Raw genomic sequence first — 14,844 nt, 5'->3', positions numbered from 1 at the left:
TGATCCATTGTTGCAAATGCAAGTGTGTGATTTGACTAATTCTTGAGCACTCTTTGCTTACCCCCAACTGGAGGGAGTCATTTGCATCGCTAGCATTAGTGTAGTGCACATGCGGCAAAGGGTGCGAGGGCTCCACTGCAGCATAATTGTGGCTGTCTTTTGATACCCACTCAAAGTTTAGGTCTCCCCTCTTGCTTGCTTTTTTAAGACACATGGCACCCTTGCGAAGCTAATCTAAAGAATGACAGAAGTAGTGGAAATCAAAACACTTGAGTTCAGTTTTATTGTTACATTGAGCATTACCACCTTCATGTTTGAAACATAGTGACATATTTACAAGAAAATGGCATAGTACAGCACTGCGCTGTGGCAAATTTGACAGCGCTGCGCTATGCCATTTCAAAACACAGGGATGTGCTGTATTTACAACAATACGGAGCACCCCTCTGTGTTCCCTAGCGCTGGTGCTAGAAATAGCTGGCTAGCGCCAACACAGACACCCTTGCGCCATACTGCAAGGGTGCCTGCGTTTCAGGGAATGATTGTTTATGTGCAGGAAGGTGTCCCTTCCTGCACATAAACAAGCAGTAATGGTGATGTGTTACTTTTATGTGTGCTGCTTTCTGCAGCACACACAGAGGTGGCAAATCGTCATTATTTAATGATTTTTATGTCAAGGAAAAGACACCTTCCTGCACATAAAGGATAATTAATGGTGTTTTGCTCTTTCTATGTGTGCTGCAGAATGCAGCACACTTAGAAAATGCAAAAAGGAGGAGAAATTAAAGATTTTGTCCTCGTTGCGCCATTCTAACGCCTGCTATTGCATGGCGTTAGTTTTTGGCACTGCCTTGGATCTACAGATGCTTGTAAATCTGTGACAGTATTAAAAAGCAATAGGTGTTGTGGAACGCCCACAACGACACCAATTGCACGCTCCTTTCATGCAGATACCTGCGTGAAAGGGTACCATATTAACAAAGTGCCGTTAAGCCACAAAAAGGGGCATAACGCCACATTGTAAATATGGTGCAGAAAATTGCGCCATCGGAACACCAGTTAAATTGATGCTCCTGTGGCACAATCCCCTTTTCAATGTGCCCCACAGTAATTTTTAACAATACAGAGTAAATAAATCAAAATCTGAAATCAATGAAAGATAAATTCCAGTGTGATCAACTATTTTATATCGCACGGCTGTATTTCACTGTAAATCTATTATAGCATATTATAAATACAGTGCACACTATATCCTTAACCTAATTATGTTTTTAGTTAAAATGTTAAAAGCATGACAGGAAAAGATAGAAATTGCATATGGTAATATTCACATTGATCTACCTTCTAGTCCATCAGAGATAATCCCACCTTTTTAAAAGAGGCCTACCGTTGCCTAAAACGTGCATCTTAAGCATGTGTTCCTGTTCCTTATAAGCACCCCACAAGTGGCATTCGTGAGGAAATTCCACCTTCAACAAAATGGTTTTTTTTTATAACACAAGCATCAAATAAAAAAAAAACATAAGCTGATACTTAGCGGGAGGACAGGACATAAGAACTAGGGGGAGGAAGAAAGAATAGAAGCAATGAGAGACCCAGAAAGGAAGTGTAAATGTAAATGTAAATTGATACTTGGATAGCACACTACTCACCCGCAAGGGTCTCAAGGCGCTTGTACGAATACCGCTGTGGAACCCATCCTGGCTTTCCCTGTGAGGTGTCCACTCCTGGCACCCCCAAGGTGGAGGCCAGGCATCCTTAGCGTTGTGGGGGCCGTTGTGGAGATTAAGCAAGCTATTGCCCAGAGTTGCAGAGTGGGACTCCATGATTGGAATAGGCACCGAGGCGAGAATTATCAGGTCCGTGGAATTTTTGAGCCCAAGACCCGCCGAGGCGGGGAATTGAACCCTGGTCCCGGGCTAGACCTCTGCATCAGGGTCTGCCGCTCTAACCATTGATATGGTGAGATGAGGCGTCCTCTCGCCCCAAGCCAATCCCACAGCAATTTGAAGCCTTCATGGCTAGTTATTCAATTGTTCATCCATCGTTTAATCCATTATACACATTTCCTCCAACTTTTTACTCTTGTTATATCAACCAACTTGTCTTGTGCTCCACACGCGGGAAACATTGCCAATTTTCCATGCTTCTAATGTGAAAACTGTGCCCATCCGGGCCTCTTGTTTAAACACGACAGATGCAGCGGTTCGTTCCAGGCAGTGTTTATTTAAGACCCAATGCATTTCGGGGCGTAAAGCCCCTTCATCAGGGGACACTATAAAATAACAATAAAAACATATCACTATTACATGACTGAATGCTGTTATGACATTGAATTAATTCAAATGAAATGCAGTGTGCCACATATATCAATCCTGCAATTATGCAAACCATAATCAATATTGTGCTATTCATTATACAAACAAAAAGAAGATGATGTGAATTAGCATTGGCTCCCTGTTCATTGAAAGCACCCTTCGTCATGTTAAAAGTGTGCATCCCGACCCCTTGAATTCTTGCTCTAACCATTGAGCCACACTTCTCCAGTGGAAGATTATCTTCCTTCTTTCAATGTTATACTCATCCATGAGGAGATACCTTAGCCGGCAGTGTATGCTTCTTTCCTTAAACAAAGATGATAGAAACACTGAGGTGCCTTTAACACTAAAAGTGCTTCCTACACTAACATTTCCAGCAGTATACCAATAATATAGATGATAAAATCCAATATCCAACCACCCAACCTTTTAGCATCACCCACTTTCACCTGTAGCGAGAAAAAAGGTAGAAGGGATGACATCATGGCAGCCATCTGCGTCAAATCGTAAAATTAAAGAACAAAAACCCAATCCACTTGGCCTGGTTGAATTGGCATGGTTTCAAATCAAAAATTGAGGAGAAAAATGTCAGGCACTCGTGTATCATAGCCGGTGGTACCTCACATATGTGTGCCGCACATCTAGACTGTCCAGGAACGAATCCCCTGAGAATTCAGAACATAAAGAGCGGAGGGCAGTCTCCTAAAATGAGGATAGGGCTTTTGCGTTGAGTTCAGTCCCTTATTTGCACACTAGGCTATATCAGACCTCTTGCAAGTAGGGAAGCCTTGACACCCAAGAACTCTCTATATCAACATGTTTAGCTGATAAAATAGGCATCAAGAAAGGGGGTTAACCTAAAAAAATCCTTTTGGATATTCACCAAATAAACTCCTTATTGTCTGATTTTGTGGTGAAAAGCAACATGGGCAGGTCCTTGACTGGAATAGAAGACTTCAATATGGATCTGCACAATGAGAAGCCTTTAAGACGAGGAGTCGCATACCTGTATGTGCAGTTCTATACAGAGTTCATTAAATGCTGGTGTCTGCTGATTGCACCTGTAGCTATCCAAATCCAACGTCACTTCAATCAATGGCATTTATAGAGCGCACTACATACCCGTAGGGTCTCAAGGCGCTGGGGGAGGGGGGGTGCCGCTACTGCTCGAACAGCCAGGTCTTCAGCTTCTTCCTGAAGGAGAGGTGGTCTTGGGTCAGGCGCAGGTCGGTCGGGAGGGAGTTCCAGGTTTTGGCGGCCAGGTAGGAGAAGGACCTTCCTCCTGTAGTCGCTCTTCGGATGCGGGGGACGGCGGCGAGGGCGTGGTTGGCTGATCGGAGGTGGCGTTTGGGAGCGTAGAAGTTGATTCGGCTGTTGAGGTAGCTCGGGCCTTGGTCGTGTAGAGCTTTGTGTGCGTGGGTGAGGAGGCGGAAGGTGATTCTTTTGTTGACGGGGAGCCAGTGAAGGTCTCTCAGGTGTCCGGAGATGTGGCTGGTTCGTGGGATGTCGAGGATGAGTCTGGCAGAGGCGTTCTGGATCCGCTGGAGTCTCTTCTGGAGCTTGGCGGTGGTACCGGCGTAGAGGGCGTTGCCGTAGTCCAGTCGGCTAGTGACGAGGGCCTGGGTGACGGTCTTCCTGGTCTCGGTGGGGATCCACCAGAAGATCTTCCGTAGCATGCGTAGGATGTTGAAGCACGCCGAGGAGACGTTGTTGACTTGCCTGGTCATGGAGAGGGAGGAGTCCAGGATGAAGCCCAGGTTGCGTGCATGGTCTGTTGGTTTGGGTGCGGTGCCCAGGGCGGGAGGCCACCAGGAGTTGTCCCAGGCGGAGGGTGAAGAGCCCAGGATGAGGACCTCCGTCTTGTCGGAGTTCAGTTTCAGGCGGCTGGTCGTCATCCACTCGGCTACCTCTTTCATCCCTTCGTGCAGGTCGGCTCTGGCGGCGGCTGGGTCGTTGGTCAGGGAGAGGATCAGCTGGGTGTCGTCGGCGTAGGAGATTATGCTGAGGTTGTGTTGGCGTGCGATGGCCGCGAGGGGGCTCATGTAGACGTTGAAGAGGGTGGGGCTCAGAGAGGATCCTTGAGGGACGCCGCAGATGACTTCGGATGCCTCTGACTTGTACGGTGGGAGGCGGACTCTCTGTGTTCTTCCGTCGAGGAAGGAGATGATCCATTCCAGCGCCTTGTCCTGGATTCCGACGTTGCTGAGGCGCTGTACTAGGGTGCGGTGGCAGACAGTGTCGAATGCCGCGGAGAGGTCTAGGAGGATGAGGGCCGCTGTTTCTCCGTTGTCCATCAGGGCTCGGATGTCATCGGTGGCGGCGATGAGGGCGGTCTCGGTGCTGTGATTGGCTCGGAAGCCGGACTATGAGGGGTCGAGGGATCCATTCGTCTCGAGGAAGGCGGCCATCTGCTTGTTGACGGTCTTCTCGATGACTTTGGCTGGAAACGGGAGGAGCGAGATGGGGCGGTAATTCTTGAGTTCGGTGGGGTCCGCTGTGGGTTTCTTGAGTAGAGCGCTGAGTTCGGCGTGCTTCCAGCTCTCAGGGAAGGTGGCGGTGTCGAAGGATGTGTTGATGATGTCTCGCAGGTGGGGTGCGATGACAGCGTCGGCCTTGTTGAAGACGTAGTGAGGGCAGGGGTCGGTCGGTGATCCGGAGTGGATGGAGTTCATCGTTTGGATGGTGTCTTCGGTGTTGATCGGGGTCCAGGCGTGGAGGGTGGCGGTGGGGGGTGGTTGTTCGGTCCTGGTGTGCGTTGGTTGGTTGCTGAAGCTGTTGTGTATGTCCGCGATCTTGTTGTGGAAGTATGAAGCGAGGGAGTTGCAGAGGTCTTGCGATGGGGTGATGTCGTTGTTTCCTGCGCTGGGGTTGGATAGCTCTTTCACGATGTTGAAGAGTTCCTTGCAGTTGTGTGCGTTGTTGTCCAGTCGGTCCTTGAATGCAGTTTTCTTGGCGGCGCGGATCAGCTGGTGGTGCTTCCGGGTGGCCAGCTTGAAGGTGGTCCTGTTGTCCGGTGTAGGTTCCCTTCTCCAGACTTTCTCGAGGGCTCGGCAGTTCTTCTTGGAGCTCTTGAGTTCGTCGGTGAACCACGGGGCTTTCTTGCTGCCGGGTCTGCTGGGCGGGGTCCTTAGCGGGGCGAGCTCGTCCGCGCAGATGCTGATCCACTTCGTGAGGTTGTCGGCAGCCTGGCTGGGGTTCGCTGAGCTGGCAGGAGGGTGCTGGCTCAGGGAGGTGGCGAGCTGGTCTGCTGTGATCTTGTTCCAGCTTCTGCGGGCGGTCTGTTGCTGGTGGTGGTGGGTCGTCGTTCTCTTGAAGGTGAAGTGGACGCAGCTGTGGTCCGTCCATTGAAGCTCTGTGGCGTGGCTGAAGTCGATGTCTGGGCTGGAGGAGAAGACTGCGTCGAGTGTGTGTCCGGCGAGGTGGGTGGGGGTGGACACTAGCTGCTTGGAGCAGTTGGAGAAGTAAGTCATACTCCAGACTACTGAAAGGTGCTGGGATGCCATACAAATGGCAGATTGTTCTCTATACAATAATTAACAGCCCAAGATGACCATGTATGTTCAACTTAAAGGCACAATAAGAAGTCTGGATATCAACCATTTACCTTTTGGACAAGCCATAAATAACTACGGCCTAGCTACTCATCCTACATATCTGTATCTACAATGTCCAGCAGGTCAGAAGTAAAAGATGGGGGAACCTGAGGGACCACAGACTAATGGGAAGACCCTCTCCAGTGCAACAGCCACCTGCCTCAGAAAGAGGAAGTACGCTTTCTCCCCAAGCAGCAGTTGCCCATCTCAACCCCACTCTGAGAGAGGGGGTTAGGTGAAAGGGAAGACAGGCATACAGGAGAGGCTTAGGCCAAGGATGTAGACACGAAAGAATGAAAAGAGCTCATTCTTCCTGTGTGCAAACAGGTGAATGAGGAAGACTGAACTATCAGTATAAGGCATCGATATCAGTTCTCTTCCTTCCTTCTCAAATGGGGCTGCTCCTACAGGTGCATGTGAGCTATTCGAGATGCCAGCCGAACCATCTCGGCTGGTACCTTCTTTTGCCACCAGTGGAGTTCCACACACAGGGCAGAATATCTGCTCGAAACCTATACCACGACATATTCAGCCTTTATGAGTCTCAGCGCAGGAAAGTCATCAGAGCGTCTGTCATGAGCAAACAAAGCTGGAGACTTGCAGGTGGAGTCTGCTTTATGGCTTACACCTGTGGTGGAGGGGCTATCCTAAATGTATGTATTTGGCCATAGATTGCCTGTCTTCCAGGTGAACTCACCTCATAATTGAGTATGTATTGTCGCTCTGGAGTGAGTTGAAGATATTAAGGAGTTATTGGGCAGTAATGCTTTGCAATGGCCTGAAAATGGAGAAGGAAAAACGGCGTCAGGAGTCCATCTACCACGTAGACAAAGGCATGTGGCAGGAGACGTTCTGATTCTTCTGGTTAATACAGTCAGTGGTAGCTGATTGAGGATTTCTCCATGTTTGCCTCACACTGTCTACTTAGATGTGTGCCTCTCCCAGTGCTTCAGTAAAAACGTATATTTGACCTGCTGTCTGCCCACTATATTTAAACCGTGGGATCAAAAAGCTCTTCTTACCATAGCCACGACATTAAAACTTGAATGGTATTTTAGTAAATTAGTTTCCTACCAGACGTTTACCCCATAAAAAGTACTTCTAAATTAGGATTGTTTTTCTTTTGAGAAGACGTCTAGGCCCTTTCCCACGCGTCTAATTTTCTCTCATGTAGTTTATTTGTGTACTTTCAGATCTCACCGCGTGCTGACTCCCGATACAAAAAAGGTTTTAATGCAGTTTAATCTCTTAAACTTTGAATCATTTCTGTCTTATTTTCCTGTACTGTATTTCCATTTTTTACATTTCCGTCAGGTCTTTGTGTTTGAGTGTTGATGCGCTATCTGTCAAACATAGTCACTTTAATTCTCAATACATACCACTCACTAGTTCTGGTTTCCACAACTGTGGGCCCAATGCTGACAGCTGTTTCCACATGGAAGTCAGAATAGCACCTGAAAATAGCGCTCTAATTTGAAGTTGTTTATTTTGGGTTTACTCACACAAAGATTTTCATGTGAGTACATCTCAGAGAAGGGATGGGGAATAGATGTTACACGAATATGTGAACACCGCACATTTACATTGTGAGTATTAATAAACTGGTCTCCACCCCCTTCCTGTCCTGGCAAACGGCATAGATTTATTGCTGTCAGGGCAAAAGTGAATGCCCTTTCAGAGTGGGAATGGAAGGGAACCCACCAAAATAGGTGGGGATGTGAGGGAAGTGGCTCTGTACACAGGAAAACATATTCCCCATGGATAGAGACAGAAAAACGTTAGCAAGTGAATTTGCCAACGCATGCATTTTTTTGCATGTGCAAATGGTGCGCTGCGCCTCTTTTGTCCCATCACTTTCTTTCCATATATGCCTATTTCAGCACCTGCACCTTGCGTGTATTCCCTGCTGCATGAATCTTACTAATGAGTTTTCTGTTCCCTTGCTTCGTGCAATCTATATAAACATGACCTGCCCTCTAGCACCTTCATCCCATGTACAGTGCTTCATGGCCCTTTTGTCTCATAATTATACACAAGTACAATGAGAAATACAATCATGCATTCATTATGTGGTGTGCTCGTGCCCATTTCTTCTTGCTTATTAAAGTAAATACACTGCAATCCTCCAGAATGGAGCGTGCGGGTCCGCATTCCCCTATAAATGCAGGGCCTCTGGAATTATGCAGCGGGAGAAGGCCTATTCATGCTGCAGAGTTAAGTAAATTATGTGGGAAGAAAAGGCAAATTGCGCGGCACAATGCTGCACATTTTGTAGAAAGTATTACTTCATTATTTCGTCATTTTTAAACTTGGCAACACTGCCTGGGCATTGATTACACCTCATTAGTACCAGTTTAATAAACAAATACAGCAACAAGAAACAGAAAGGTGACCAGTCCAGCTTAGCAAAAGGCCTTACACTGCGCTGCAACATGTTTCGTGCATTTTTTGTAAAATGTTTGTGTTAAAATCTGCAGATTATGCGGCAGATGATGGATTATGTGGTAAATGTGACAATTCTATAATTATGTGAAAATCGTCGCAGCCACATAAACACATAATTACAGTGGCCCTACCAATATGTAGTTGTAAAGAAGACACAGGATAAGATAGACTGCGCAGAGTAGAACGTCTGTCAATAGAAAGGAAAAGTGACCACTTGCCTCAACGGGGCTAAACTACAGTCTTAGATTTCACTACTCGGCAAGCACTATCATGTTTTCTAAAGTGTATTCTGTTACTTCTCAAGAATCGTTAATATTTTAACACTCTGAAACATTGTACAAGAGTGACTCGACACAGATACATAGCACAGTCTTGGGTGAAGCAAGCGGTAGAATTGTGTTTAATGAAGCTCGAGCATTAGTTGCAAGAAGTGTGTTATAGTCAAGGTTGTTTGAAGAAAATAAAGCAAAGTTGTTGTTTTTTTGGCTCCACTACTGTTACAGAAAAGTACTTCTTAGTTGGACATTTTGGAAGTCAGTCTTCAAGGTGCCTTTTTTTCTATTACTACACTCCATCTGTTGCTCGTTGCCACAACTGCATCTGATTCCTTTATCTGAACTAAAAGCTAGGACCTTGAATGTTCATTTTGACTGCATTTGCCATATTTTTAAAAGTATTAAAAGAATGATAGTGCTGAGCGTATTTCAGTTGCAATTTGGAGCATATTGTGCTTCACCTGTACTGTTCCACGTATATATACAAACTTTATAAGGCATCCTGTGAGATTGTGGAGCTGGATTTCATGTACATGTCAAAGCCACTCAGCGCTACATTCGTCTCTGGAGCAGAAGGGCTAACTATAAAAAATATCACCAACTCTCAGATTCATCCAGACTCGGATGAATAAAAACATGTTCTGCTCAAACATTTCCGACACAGATTTCTTGATTCTGCAATCTCACAGAGCTCTGGTTCATCTGAGATCTTACACAAATAATATACACAATCGCTTTCCTACGGAATTGCCACTCTAAATGCATTCGGAGCGTAAGGCCAACATCAGATTGATACCTACTCTAATCACACCCAAACATATGTATCTTGGAAGATCTCAACACCTAATTCCACACATCTGAATTGCGCCATATCTAATCAACGATAGCAAGTCGTGATGTTTTTGACTTCCATCATCCAGTCGATGAACCCGCACAGTCCATTGTAAACACATTGTATGGAATACTTGTCTCTAGAGGACTTACATGGTCAGCGACTAGCTGCCGCCCCCCCCCCAACCGGCACCCAACACCCAGAAACGTGGACACGAGACTTCTTTACTTTTTGGAAGGCGGGCGCTAGTCGCCCGGCCGTATTTATTAAGATATGAAATTAAAAAAGGTTTTAATTGCATGATCAACAATTTATACAAAAATCAGCAGGACATTAGATACAAATTTTTGTCAACAAGTTTGAGAGCCTGACCTTAACAAAAACTCTAATACATGTTGTTTCCTAACCGAGTCTAACATCCTCATCTTGATTTTTGTACATTTCTGGCCATATGGCAAGGTCACTACCGGTGTCAGGTCCTACAAGCTGCGCCTCCCCTAGAGACGTGCGCATGCGCAGTGTTACCCCGGGGATTGCCCGGTCTACGCCCTGAACTCCATTTACCCACTAAAGGAGGGCCCTTACTCTGCGCCATCCGGTGACGTCATGAGTCCACGCGCGCGGGGTGGCTACCAGCCTAAGGAAAGCGTGAACTACTCCTACCCGCGCTCCTTTGCAGCATCAATTACCTTGCCCCTGGAGTTCTAGGAGTGGCCCGCAGGCCCCTCCCCCTGGGCGGGAACCTCCATAGGATGATGCCCGCCCCCTCAGACCTCAAATATGTGCTCACCGATAATGACCTTACCGCATGCCCCATACCTAATAAATACGACGACCTATGGGAAAAAATTCTAAAGGACAGCTACACTGGCTAATAAATAACAGCATCACCGTACAACTACAAAGGGAAAAAAGGCCTAAAGACACTTGGCATCAAAGAAAAAGTACTTCACATACAGTTTTGCTAAAGGGGAAAAAATTTCCTAAACAAAAGCATCATCAAAATATACCGACAGATCCATTTGTACTACCATGAAAGACATGTGGACAGTACCTTCGCAAACTTACCATTAAACCAGACATAATGAATGCCACAAGACTTTGTTCCAAGGGATGGTGGGTGGGAAAACAAAGAAGCCCCGAGCGCGGGGCACACGGTGCTGTGAGGGAGCGTCCAGGGACAAGGGGGTCTCCTGGGCGCTCCCCACCTCTTTATGCTCAAGGGGCCAAGTGGGAGGGCACGCCCCCCCCGGCCCGCCCCTCCTGTAGCCCGCCCCCCCTGACCCAGACCTTCTTCCTGGTATCCGGGTCAGGGGGGCCGCCGGCCAATCGGTGGTGGGTCGCGCCCACCAGGGCCCGCCCCCACCACCGAGAGACACCAAAGGGGAAAGGGGGGGAGACGGTCGCTGTATCATCAATTTCAGGCTCAATATACTTACGGCGATTCTGTGAATTGCTTTCATTAGTACAGGTTGGAGACCAGAGAAGAGCTTCAGTATAGTCTGTTTTTGGCCAGTCTCTGCTACTCTGTTCTTGGATACATGATGTCTGTAAACCAGTCCCACAAAAGGGAACTGAGGCCAACCTAGTGATGCCCATCGTAGCTTCAGGAAATTGGTCACGTATTTGGAAGGCTGTCTGGTTGAACTCTGGTGTCTAACAACTGAAAATGAGCCTCAAAAGACTTTGAGTGAAGATGTGCAATCCCGAGAAAAATTCCCTCTGATTACCGATTCTACAAAGAAGCCCTCAAGAAAACCAATTGATCCCAGTACTCTCAAACTGAAATGTTACATGTCCGACTAAAGAACATTTAAAAATAAACTTTCAATTACATAATCCTGTCTGCACCACAGCGTGCATCAGCTACTGTCAGAAGCTCTAAAGTTATTTGCCAGACCATTTAACTGAAAAAAAAAATAATCTCGAACAATATTTTCTTGTAAAATAGGCACTTACAGCTTTCTCTTAACAAGCCTGACATTTCGTGCTCCCACCACCACACAACCAAAACACAGCTGCTTCTAGACTCTCTCGGCAAAATAAACCAATCACCTAATGGAGGTTGTCACCATCGCACACAAGTCCTGCTGCCCCAAATATGTTCAAAAATATTATGATAGCATCCTTCTGCCATAAAGGCCCGAATGATCATTAATTCCTCCGTAGCATCCGCAGAGTTCCCAAAAGCATCCTTAATCAAGCACCTACTATAGATTAAGCACTTCACAAGTCAGACTTGAAAAATAAGACCTATATTTAACAGATAGTTTTCAAATCAGCTCATTGAAAAAGCCACTCTGTTTCAGACCTCATCCCTACTTGATCAAAGCAAGCTTGTCTTAGACATGCAACAAATTCTCTACTGGAAGCAGCACAGATGATATATTGATCGCTATCTGGAAACTCTTCAAGAACACAATCAAGGCTATTGGAATTGCGACCTTCCTCTTACTTAACTTCTCTTCTCCCTTGAACACTTTGCACTGTAATCTGCTACTCCAGAGACTGAGTTGCATAGGAAATTGGGGTACGGTTCCTAATTGAAACTAAATTGTCAAACTTTCTTAATTCTGCTGATCACCATTCACTTATTGGATTGGTGCTCATCAAGTCTCAATTATTGTCCACTTCTCTAAACTGTATACCTCTCTCCACATCTGAAACTTGCCAAGTCTACACAGTTCATCTATAGCAGTCATGCTGATGATGCCCGATCATCCTAAAACTGGAACGACACTCCTTGGCGTCGCCCCTCTGCTTTTTAACAGTGAAATAAAGAGATAATAATAGGGAGGCAAGATGGCGACCGCACTGGTCGTGTGAGCTAGCTGCTCTGCCGGACCTCGCGGACTTTGGCGTCTTCGGTTATACTGCGGGCTGAAAAAAAGCCTCAGGAAACTGAGGAACGATTCCTGCATAAACACTTACATTATCGCTATCGGTAGCTGTGCTCGTGTCGAGGTACAGAGCTTGAGGTGGGTCTGCGGCGCTACGGAGGCCACGGAGGCTTGACCAGCAAGACGGCACACCTGTGCTCACTGCAGCGCGGGAGCCAGAAGGTAGTAGAGCGGAGCAGAGCGGAGCTGGGAAGAGCCGCGATTAAAACAACAACGGAGACACGGCTTTATTTTTTCAATGGATTTTCAATGGATTTGACAGAACCTTGAACTTGGAGTAAACACTTTCTATTGCTATCGGTAGCTGCTCTTGTGGCCTACCTCGAACCTGGCATAAATACTTTCTTCATCGCTATCAGCAGCTGTGCTCGTGCTCGGTAGCGGGAAAGGCAAGACGGCAAGACGGCACACCTGTGCTCACTGTAGCACGGGAGCCAGAAGCTTGCAGAGCGGAGCTGGGAAGAGCCGCGGTTTTAAGGAGTGATAAGTACCTGCGAGAAATGCCTCCTAAGGGGAGAAGAGGCCGGGGACAGCCCGCTCCTGGGACCGAGACACAGGATGAGTGTCAAAATTCGAGAGCAGACAATGTGGCTTTAACACCAATGCAGAAAACCCCGACCAGAGGCAACAGTCGTGTGGAGACACCGGCCAAGGAAACTGGAAAGTCTGCTAGAGGTAACTCGCGATTTCCGGGTAATGAGCTGGAGAGTGCGGTGCATGAAGCATGTAAAAATGTTAAGACTGTTAAAGCTACTACTAAAAGTATTCCTGAACTTTTTAATACTTTAAAAAATAAGGAGACTCTAAAGGGCACAAAGAATAAACTAAACCAGGTTACTGATAATGGTAGTGAGAACATGCCGGTTGAATCTGTTGCAGCTCTGATACAGCGTGTTGAACTTAGTCAGGCGGCACAGGGAGGCTGTGATAATGCTCTGACCGAAGAGGCTCAGCTATAGTCCGATGAAGGAGAAGGATTGTGTGAAGAGAATGAGAAACAGCCGGCTGAAACCGTTATAGTTCAAGAACCTATGGGTAATACTGGTAATACCGGTCCCCCTGAGGGTAACATTCCTGGTAAATACATTGAGAGCATAGACTCTGCAGAATTTTACTCCTTATCAGAGCATTCTATATCATCCACGGAAGATCTTGCCCAGCAGTATGCTGAGCAAATGAGTATGGCTGAAGGAAGCTTGGATGGTAGTTATGAGACTGAAGGGGCGAACTCTGAGCAAACTGAGGGTCAGTCTGGGCAAACTGTACGCCGACTGCGGATGACACAGCTTGAGGATTTTGATCATACCAGGGCTGCCGCACAGACCGACGAGGAGCAGGGCGATGAGATATCACTTGAACTTATTTACAAGACTATGATGAGACATAGTGAGGAGCACAAACAAGATAGTCTAAGAGTGCAAAATTCATGCAAAAAATTACAAAGCTCTGTTAGGCGGCTGGCTAAATCTCATGCAGAGTTCTTGGGTAGAGTTACCGAGGCGGAGACGCGTATAGCGACTTTGGAGGACGAGGTAGTACAACAGAAGAGGATCATAGCCGAACAACTTACTCACAAAGAAGAGATTAACTGGAAAGTTATTGATTTAGAAAATCGTTCGAGGAGAAATAACTTGCGATTCTTACAAATAAAGGAAGGAAAGGAAGGGACAGATCCTCGTGGCTTTATAGTTGAGCTTCTTAAAAAATCATTCCCAGACTCAACTAGATGGGACTGGGATCAGGAAGTTGAAAGAGCGCATCGTTTCCCATTTAACATACGATTCAATAATCCGGAACAGCGAGATCAGAGACCAAGGGCTTTATTAGTGGCATTCAACAGCTTTTTAGCGCGAGAGGAAGTGTATAAGAAAGCAAGACCGGATAAAAAAATCAGCGCATTTGGTTGTGAATATTTTGTCCGCCCAGATTTATGTAAACAAACGGTGGATCTGAGATGGCAAATGCGACAGCTTATTCCCCTCTTTCAAGCCAAAGGAGCTCAGGTCTACCTTATGTTTCCTGCCAAAATGAAAATTGTTCATAAGGAGCGTACTCACTATTTTATAACATCATTGGCAGCTAAGACCTTTTTGGACTCAATGTAACCTGATTTAGCTAATGTGTAAGCTTACATAGTGAAAAGTCTACATAATGATTATACTATATCTTTAGAGGCTTATCTAAGAGGTGGGTAATTATGGATACTGTTTAGCCTTCAGGCTAGCTCAAAGACGCATTTGAGTATACTATGTTTTTTCTTTTTAAATTAGCATTAAGTCCGTGGGCGAAGGCAGGGAGAATGGGGCAAGCTCACAATCAAGAGGACCATAAGTCCTAACGCCTCAATAAAGGGTAGGGGAGGGGGGAGGGGCACTCTAGTTTGGGGGGGTGGTGAGGATGGCACAGTGGGGTGTTGTGGGGAGGAAAAGTGGGGAAAAACAGTTCTTGGGCACAGCGAATCACAAAGTGAGAAGTCTACTT

At 46.4% G+C, this 14,844-nt stretch overlaps 1 protein-coding gene across 4 annotated transcripts in view; it reads left to right on the top strand.

Moving 5' to 3' along the window:
• MAPRE2 (microtubule associated protein RP/EB family member 2) overlaps positions 1 to 14,844 on the top strand; it is a 1,024,543-nt gene that overhangs the window by 875,102 nt on the left and 134,597 nt on the right. The gene's annotated exons all lie outside the window — the stretch shown is intronic.

This window comes from Lissotriton helveticus, chromosome 4_1, assembly GCF_964261635.1.
Source record: "Lissotriton helveticus chromosome 4_1, aLisHel1.1, whole genome shotgun sequence".
NCBI classification, from domain to species: Eukaryota; Metazoa; Chordata; class Amphibia; order Caudata; family Salamandridae; genus Lissotriton; species Lissotriton helveticus.
The sequence above is the reverse complement of the archived record's forward strand: the minus strand, read 5'-3'. Positions and strand labels throughout refer to the sequence as shown.